A 9,371-nucleotide genomic window follows, 5' to 3' on the forward strand; every position below is an offset into this window, starting at 1 on the left:
GATAAAGACAGACATCAAAAATAGAGGGGTCAGTTATCTAAGAAGACATAACAATACTAATTGTTGTAGGCACATAACACCAGAGCTTCAAAAATACCTAAAGCTAAAAGGGATAGAACTGACAAATCTATAATTACAACAGGATAGAACAGATAGATAGAAAAATCAATAATGATACAGAACGCCCAAACAGCCATATCAACCAACTTAACAAAATAGACGTTTATAGTAGAATGCTTCACTCTACAACTGCAAAGTACACATTCTTTTCAATAATAAATTGAACACCCACCAAGAGAGATATTATACCAATAAATCAGATATCAATAGATTCAAAAGTACAAAAATCATACAAGGCATCTTTTCAGAGAAAAAACAGAATTTAAACATCAATGACAGAATGATATCTGAAAAATCCCCAGATATCAAACAAAACATTTCTAAATATCCATGGGTAAAACAGAACCTATCAGAGTGATATTGGCAAAAGGATAAACACATAGATCAATAGAAAATAATAGAGTTTTCAAAAATAATCCTGCACAGATATAGTCAACTAATATTTGACAAAAACCAAAAAGAATTTCAAAAAAGAAAGGATCACTTTTTCAACAAATGGTGATTGAAAAACTGAATATCCAGAAAAACATGAAAATCAGTACATAGCTAAACTCGTCTTCAAACATTGACCATAGACCTAAATGTAAAAAGTAAAACTCTCAAAATTCTAGAAAAAAATAGGAGAAAAATTTTTAGACCTCAAGTTAGGCAAATATATTTTTAAAATATGACATAAAATATTCAGTCCATGGGGGCAACGATAAATTGGGCTTTATCAAAATTATAAACCTCTACTTTATAAAAGGCATTGTTAAGAGAATGAAAAGACAAGCCACAAACTGGGAAAAAATATTTGCAAATTACATTCTAACAAAGGACTTGTATACACAGTATATAAAGAACACTCAAAACTAGGAAATAGGAAACAACCTAATTTTTTTTTACTAATGAACAAAAGATCTGAACAATTAAGCAAAGAAAATGTCCAGATGGAAAATAAGCATGTTAAAAGATGTTCAACATCTCTGATCATTACTAAGTGTAAATTAAAACCACAATATTACATGAATATACATATATTAGAATGGCCAAAAAAAAAAAAAACCCTAATTACATCAAGTTCTAAGAAGATATGAAGAAACTGGAACTCTTGTACACTGTTGGTGGGAATGTAAAATGTACAATCACTTAGAAAATTTCAGTTTGGCAGTTGCCCATAAAGTTTAGGGTATAGTTACCATATGAGCCAATAATCCCAATCCTAGGCATTTACCCAAGAGAAATGAAAAATTATGTTCACACAAAACCTAGACAGGAATATTTATATCAGTTGTGTTCATAATTGCCAAAAACTGGACACAACCCAGATGTTCTTCCACCAGCGAATAAATAAAATGTGGTTCATACATACAAATAGAATACTACTAACCAATAAAGAGAAACAAATTATTGATTCATGCAACAGCATGGATGAATCTTAAATAAATTTTGCTAAGTGAAAGAAGCTAGAAACAAAAGGTTGTGTGATTTCACTTATACAACTTTCTGGGATACACAAAAGGATAGTAATAGAAAACAGATCAGTAGTTGCCAAGGATTGGGGGTAGAGAGTGAAGTTCAGTAGCAAAAGGATAGGAGAGACTTTTTGAGGTGATGAAATTTCCTATATCATGACTGTAGTGGTAAATACACAGTTCTCTGAATATGATTAAATGCATGAAAATGTATACCAAAAAGAGTACATTTTTCTTTATGTAAATTTAAAAAGAACCAGAAATAAATGAAACACAAAATAGAAAACAAATTGTAATACATGAAATTAACTAAATTACAAATAAATAATATCACCTCAGTGAAACAGATGGGAAAGAACTAACCTAATTTTACTTTGAAAAATAGTATTTTGACTGGATACTGTAATGCTAAAGACAAAAGAACTATATAAAAACTGTCTAGTTGGTAAATCTGTTTCTCACAGGGTTACATGTTAACAATTAAAAAAAAACTTTATGTGTATACTAGAGATGAAAAAATAAGTTAATATGATACAGATAATAAAGCCATGTTTCTCACTGTTGGAGAAGTAAGTTACAAATTAAGAAATTTGGAAGCCTAGAAGGAGCCTTGTGGTAATTGATTGGAATCAGAGATAAGTGTATAATCTAATGGTTTTTACTGTATACAGAGACATAGATACAAAAACAAATATAAATGTATTAAAATATATCAAAACCACATTCATCCATGATGCACTGAGAGGGACACTACATCATTTTTGCTCTGTTGTTGACAAAAATGGATAATCGCAATCTAAACATCAGAAAACATTAGACAAGTACAAGTTGAGGGAAATTTGACAAAATAACTGACTATTCTTCAAAAGTGTTATGGTCATGAAAGATAAATAAAGATTGGGAAACTACCACAGAATGAAGGAGACTAAGGAGAAATAACAGCTAATGCAATATGAGCATCTGGATTGGATCCTGGTAACAGCAAAAGGACGAGTAGTGGAAATACTGATGAAATCAGAATAAAGTCTTTCGTTTAATAAATAGCATTGTGCCAATGTTAATTTCTTCATATTAATACTATGGTTTGTGAAATGTTAACGTTAGAGGAAAATGGCTGAAAATGCATACGGGAATTCTCAGTACTATTTTTGCAACTTCTCCATAAATCTAAAAGTATTTTGAAATAATTCAAAAAAAAAAAAACTGGGAAAGAAATGACCCCAGGTAGCCTAGGCCATGTATACAGAATGGAGACACAGCATTTTCAGTCACAGCAGCCAGATTTGTAGCTAGGCACATAATCTTGAGCATCAAATCCATTGGTCAAGATAATGATGGATATCAAAGAATCAACAGCCAATTCTGTGTCCAAGAAAACCAAAGCATAGCATATGGAATTAGAGAAAATGAGAGGTGAGTGTGTCATGATTTAGTTCAGGAATACAAAACATAAACCAGTGTATCCTTTCACGTGGTGTCCAGAAAGTTCTTCACAAGCAGCCATAGTGAGTTAATGGACCACATTAATAAGTCAGAATCTGAACTCAGGAAAACACTGTGGATTGTGTTCTTTCTTACCTCCTCTAGGAAGGAATACCGTTTCTCTTCAAGCTTCATCTCCCACTTTTTCCTATTACATTATTTTTCAAGTTTGGAAACACAGGGGTCTTTCTGGTCTCCTCTCTTTGAGTTATTAACCACTGCTGATACTTCCTTGAATGATTTCACAGTCACTATCCTGGCAACTTGGCACCTATCATAGGTCACTAGCTTTGTCATTGCTCTCCTGGTCTCCAGTCTCTTCACTTAATCCCTCTTGTATGGAATAACTTTACTAAAATGCCACTTATATCTCATTTCTCCACTGTTCAAGAAGCCACAATAATTTTCTGACACCTATTCCATTGTAAATTATGGATTCATAATAAAATTTATGAATTCTTCCTAGCTTACCATGGATCTGTCAACAAAAGTTTGTTGCCACCAATCCAATACCAATAGCAGTCCCCAATCTGGGGTAAAGTAAAAGGAGATACTTTATTCAGGTGAACAGTTTGCAAACCTGGGAAACACAGCCTCTGGGGGAAACAAGCAGTGTGCTCCCTTGAAACAAAGGGGAGGCCTGCATATATAAAGGAAGTGACTGCCCTGGTCCCTGATTGATCCGTTTTTATGCAAATGATAAATCCAAATTTGTACACTTTGGTGCAAATAGTTCTGTCTTGATTGGTTGGAATCACATGGCCCAATTGGTTGTTATAGAGCTGCTCTGATTGGTCAGTAAAGATGCAAATGAGGATATAGTTGAGCAGCTCAGATTAGACAGGGCAGGTCTCAGCCCATTGGTTGAAATATGATTCCAGGAACTCCATTATAAGGGTTGACTCAGACAGCAGTTACACAGTGCAGGAGGCTGGCAGCTGTTTTTGGCTTTTCCTGAAATGCAGAGTATATGAGAGGCCTCTGCCAGCAATACCTGCTAGTCTCTGATTATGAATTTGAGCCCAATTAAACACAAAGAATCCTTCTTGGCAGGTATATTCCTTCTCCGAGTCAACAGTTCTAACCTTATTCTTTCTAATATGCAAAGAAGGTCTAATTATACCAACCACTTCCTTCTCCCCTCATAAGTCATTAATCTCTGCATCCAAAAAACCCCTTTCATCTGCTGAATCCAACCCTACCAGGCTGAAAGCCCAGGCTCATCTCCCTTCACACAAAAGGCAGAATGAGCTGACTCCTTGGGACTTTTTAAATTCTGTTTACTGACCTCCTGATGCAAATCGTATCACCTATATCACTTACATTGAGTTATTTATTTTCATTTCATTCCATCTAATGGTTTCCTGTGTGTACACTTGTCTCCACAGCTAACATATTATGGAAATAAATTTTTAATGGGTTATAGCTACATATTAAATGCATCCCAAATGGCAAAAAACATTTGCTTCAGAGTCTCAAACGCTGTAACAAATATAACACACATTTTCTATAGAAATAAAGTATTTACTACCACTATTAAATTTTTCACTTTTTGTATTGCACATCTTATGAAAATTAATGATAGAAAAAAAAGATTTTAAATCATCCTTAGTCCGACCACAGAAAGACAAACACTGTTAACATGTAGGTATATATTCAAGACTTTTTCTTATTCATACGCACAAAATATTTCTTCATGCACAAATATTTTGTAACTTGCTTTTTTCTCATTAACAATACATTTGTGCTTACACATCATTTTGAATTACTACATAGTATTCCATTGTATGGATTACCATAATGAATTCACTCAGACCCTTATTATTGAACACTAACCTCTGTCCAGTTTTTCTGTATTATTAACAAATGCTACTATGAACATCTCTATAAATGCATCCTTGATCAGTGGTCTGATTATTTCCACAGAAGAGTTTTCTAGAAGTGGAATTACTAAGGCAAAAATAGCATACATTGAAAGGTTCATGATATATAGCAGCAATTTTTCTTCAGGAAAATTTGTATTAATTTACATTTTATTAACTATGTGTATGAGTGTACATTGTCATCACACTTTCACTGAAGTGAATGTTATTCTTTTTTTAAAAATCTCAGGAGCTTTGCGCCATGGCAGTATCGTAGCCAATGAGGTTTATCCGAGGCACGATTATTGCTAATTAAAAATCTCAGGAGCCTTTTACATCATCATTTCTTCTACCAGTACATTTTTCAGTCATTAGTAGGATTAATATTTGACTTCTACTCACTGCCTACTTCCCACCCAGGCCATGCCTTCAGCTTGGACTTTGAAGGATATTTTTTAGAGATGCTACCGAGGTAATTTTTTCACAGGTCCCTATCTCCACTGCTACCTTACTGTTCCAAGCTGTTCCAAGTCGTTTTCGAAGCCATCTAGGCAACTCCTAAGGGGCCTACCTTTCTATTCCTACCCACCTACATCTCCATCCAGTAGAGAGCTGACTGACACAGAAATCCTTCTACAATATATGGCACAAATCAGGTCATAGCACTATACTGCCCCAAACCTTTCAAGGGTTCCCATGTCGATAAGTAAAAGAAATTAAAAGGTCCTTTTCAGGGCCTACAAGGTTTTAATTGTTGACTCTAACCTCTGATTCAGGGGTGAATCCAAATTTTGAGGAACCTAAGTTTATCCAATTTGGTGGGTCCAATTCAAGAAAAATAATACAACAGTAGGTTCACGGTCTTGCAAGAATGGATGCAAGAGGGACCTGAAATTTATATTTTGCTACCTTGTAGTAAAGTTATCTCTACTTGGATCTCTCATCTTGTAATTCCCTCCTTACTCCCCTTCAGTCACGTTGAACTTTTTTGATTCTTCTTAGCCTTTGCACTCATTATTGCATCTGCCTGAGGTGCTGTTCTTCCAAACCTTCCTGTGGTTGATTCTTTTTATTATTCAGATCTCAGCTCCACCGTCATCACTTCAGAGAGGTCTTTCCTGAAAGACAATAACATAAATACAGCTCCATACCTCCACACCTCTACTAGTTCTCCTCCCCTCAGGAATCCTCTTCATCACAATATTCTATATTTTTATAGTATTTTATCAGCATTTGAAGTATCTTGTTTATTTATTAATTAATTTGTGTATTATGTCTTCCTTCACTAAATTCCATGAAAGCAAAGATTGTGTCAATACTGTTCACCTTTGTGATCTCCAATACCTCAAAAAGGGTGTGCTCAGTAAATATTTGTAAACTATATAAGTAAATGAATAACTGAATGAATGAATGGATTCTGAATTAATTATATTCTAGGAATGTAGATATATCCCTCAGAGCTGGTATTATTTCTCCTACATCTTTCAGAAATGCCTCAAATTATTAACAGCTAGTTGATGGCAGCTTCACCGCTTTATTGCCACTGATATAATCATGTGGATTTTTCCCCCCTCTTTTTCTCTTTGATTGCATTAGGAATTTAGAAAAGGTGAGAATTAAAGGTGGGAAGTCAGATAACTATCAGAAACTGAAAATTCTTACACAATTTTAAGTTTCCATTTTTAACTTTAACAAATTAAATTGGAGGCATGATGGAAACAATCTATAAACAACTTTTAACAGCAAATTTATTAGGGTGGATAGGACAGCAAGGACAGTTATACTGCAACAAAATTAACATCCATCATTATCCAGCACTTAGTCTAATCATTTAACTCCTTAAAAATTATTCCTAAATTTCCCTCAGAGAATATAGTTTTGGTAAATAATCTGCATTTCTAAGTACATTCCTATTAAAGTGGTGACAGGTTAAACAAATTATTCCTCCTAAGTTAGTACACATCTACAAACAGCGCTGTAAGACAAATTTACCAAAGATTTAGGACAGCAGAAGATCAAATTTTTGTTTGTCAATATAATAATTGACCTATCTCACTGCTTCTTATTATTATTTCCTGCTTGGTCATTAGTTATTAATGGATCAATCACCTTCCTCATTCTATAGGTCCAGGAATGTGGTTTATCATTCACAAACTCATATTTGTAAACTTCTTTAACCTTCCATAAATATAATTTCTACAATATATGTGTATATACTGGGGTGCCAAAAATATATATATACATGACTTGTATTCATCTTTTGTTATCGGTATATATTGAGTATTACAGTTTCGTGCTTTCTTAAAATGTGTAGACATGTTTTTGGCACCCTCTGTCTATACATCTCTCCTTCCTGATACTGAGCAGTGACTGTTCTGCGATAACTGGGCCTTGTTGTAGCTGCCAGACGACAGCATTAACCTTTTCATCTCGGACAGTCATTTTTAAATTTCATAAGATTTGAAACTAATGCATTTGTAAAATGTAGATATCCTAAGTATTGACCACTTTGTTTGTAAATCCATTTACCTTAGTTTCTATTTATGCTGAGTTCTAACTTGTTGCCTCAAAACATATCTTCCACAAGGGCAGCCCCTGAAGGCTACTCAGTAAATCAGAGGACAGTGCCAGTGGCTCTTTATTGTTCTGGGTGGCTTCCCCAGCCACTTCTGTGCTGGTTCCAAAAAGGCTCCCTGGGATAAGGAGACCAAGAGTAATGTTTTACTGGACTTTTTTCATTCTCCCCCAAAACAGTAGATAGCCTCAAATGTCATTTATCTTTGCTGTAAAGTCTCAGACTCATAAAGTTATCATCATCTTGAAGCACACACCACATCTTCGTGTATGATGAGGTATCTAAGATGCCATCAGACATTTTCTAAACTCTTTGTATCTCTGGTTTCCTGTATTTCAGAATTGCCCATGGAATTTTCTTTGCTTTGTTAATAACAATTCCTCAGGACTAACTTTAGAATCGATGAACCAGAATCCCCAGGTGGGGTGCAGTCATTCATATATTTAAAAACTCCCCTGATAATTCATATTAGCCAAGATTAAGAACGACCATGTGAATATAAGTACTGTGTTTGCAATCAACTCCTCCATCTTCAACATACTACTTCAGTGGATAATGTGGAAGTTTTGGTCACAACTCACTTCCTAGTTGTGATCAACTTCCCATTCAAATAAATAAATAGCTTGGAAATACTGCTGTGGAGTCATTTCACCCTCTGATTTTCCTTATCCTCTTACCTTTCTCTCAGTGTTTTGCCCACCTCCCATTAAGCTGCAAATTCCTTGGAATTTCCCTTTTATTTTTGGACTCTGACAGCCTTCATCATTTCTCTCTGATACTAGGTCACCTCCCAATGGATATTCCAGAATTTACCCCAACCTACAGCCTAACTAGTACATTTTTAACTGCAGAAAACATGTGTGAATCCTCTATGCCTCTCTGGTGTATCCACAGTGTGAGATATCTAGTAGAAACTTAGTAAATATATTGAGAAAAAACACTTACTCCAATCTGTAGACCCTAAATTTTAGGAAAACTTTGATTGACAAATGAGCAAGTTAATAAGGTAGGATGAATAGCTTTGTAACTTTTCCCTCTGCATTCACTTGCAAAGGTTTATACAAGTTGTTGGAAAATATTTAATTAGAACTTATTCTGAATGATCGATATTTATACAAAGATAGTTGAGACTAGAGCTCTATCTACTTCATTTAAAATTAATTACCTCAACTATTAAAACATAAGGTATTATGTCATAATGTTAACAATTTCTAAGTTAAATCTTAATTATCTTAGTTCCTGGCCAACACAACACAGTAGGAGAAAATTTTTGATGGAAATGACTGTGGATTTCTCCTCTAGGTTCAATGTTCTGAAAATCACTGACACCATTATCCAAGATTAGCACTAGAGTTATTATCCATTGATGTTTGTTCCATTTCTCATTTAAATCTATATGCGGGCCAATGGAATTCTGTGACAAATGCATTTATTATTCAATAGCTAAAAAAGGAGTCATAACTTAGAACTTGCTGAGGAAAATCATGGAAAGGCCATATTGCTTGAGCTGTCTCAGTTTTAGCATGGTTACATTACCACAATTTACAGCATCAATTTGAGATTTACTTCCCTTGAATACTATGATTAATATTAAATATAAACTTAGAGTTAATACAAGTGAATTTAATTCTCCATCAATAAAGAAATGTTTTAATTAAAATGATAATGTGAGATTATTCAGTGTTTAATAATAGACAGAATGGTGACCTTATTCCTCTTGGATTTTTCACATTACTGAGGAAATGGGAGAAGTAGAGAAAAGACAAAGCAGGCTTTTAGCACACTTGCACTACTAGCCTGTTTTTCTCTTAGGAACATAAAAAGTCCATTTCTTTATTCCACTCTTACCATTATATTGGTAGATATATCTTTGTCTCA

General features: G+C 34.3%; 1 pseudogene; it reads left to right on the forward strand.

Moving 5' to 3' along the window:
• Positions 1–5,169: 5,169 nt before the first annotated feature.
• Positions 5,170–5,365, forward strand: LOC117025392 (uncharacterized; annotated as a pseudogene).
• Positions 5,366–9,371: the final 4,006 nt, after the last annotated feature.

The sequence above is a fragment of the Rhinolophus ferrumequinum genome, chromosome 7 (assembly GCF_004115265.2).
Source record: "Rhinolophus ferrumequinum isolate MPI-CBG mRhiFer1 chromosome 7, mRhiFer1_v1.p, whole genome shotgun sequence".
NCBI classification, from domain to species: domain Eukaryota; kingdom Metazoa; phylum Chordata; class Mammalia; order Chiroptera; family Rhinolophidae; genus Rhinolophus; species Rhinolophus ferrumequinum.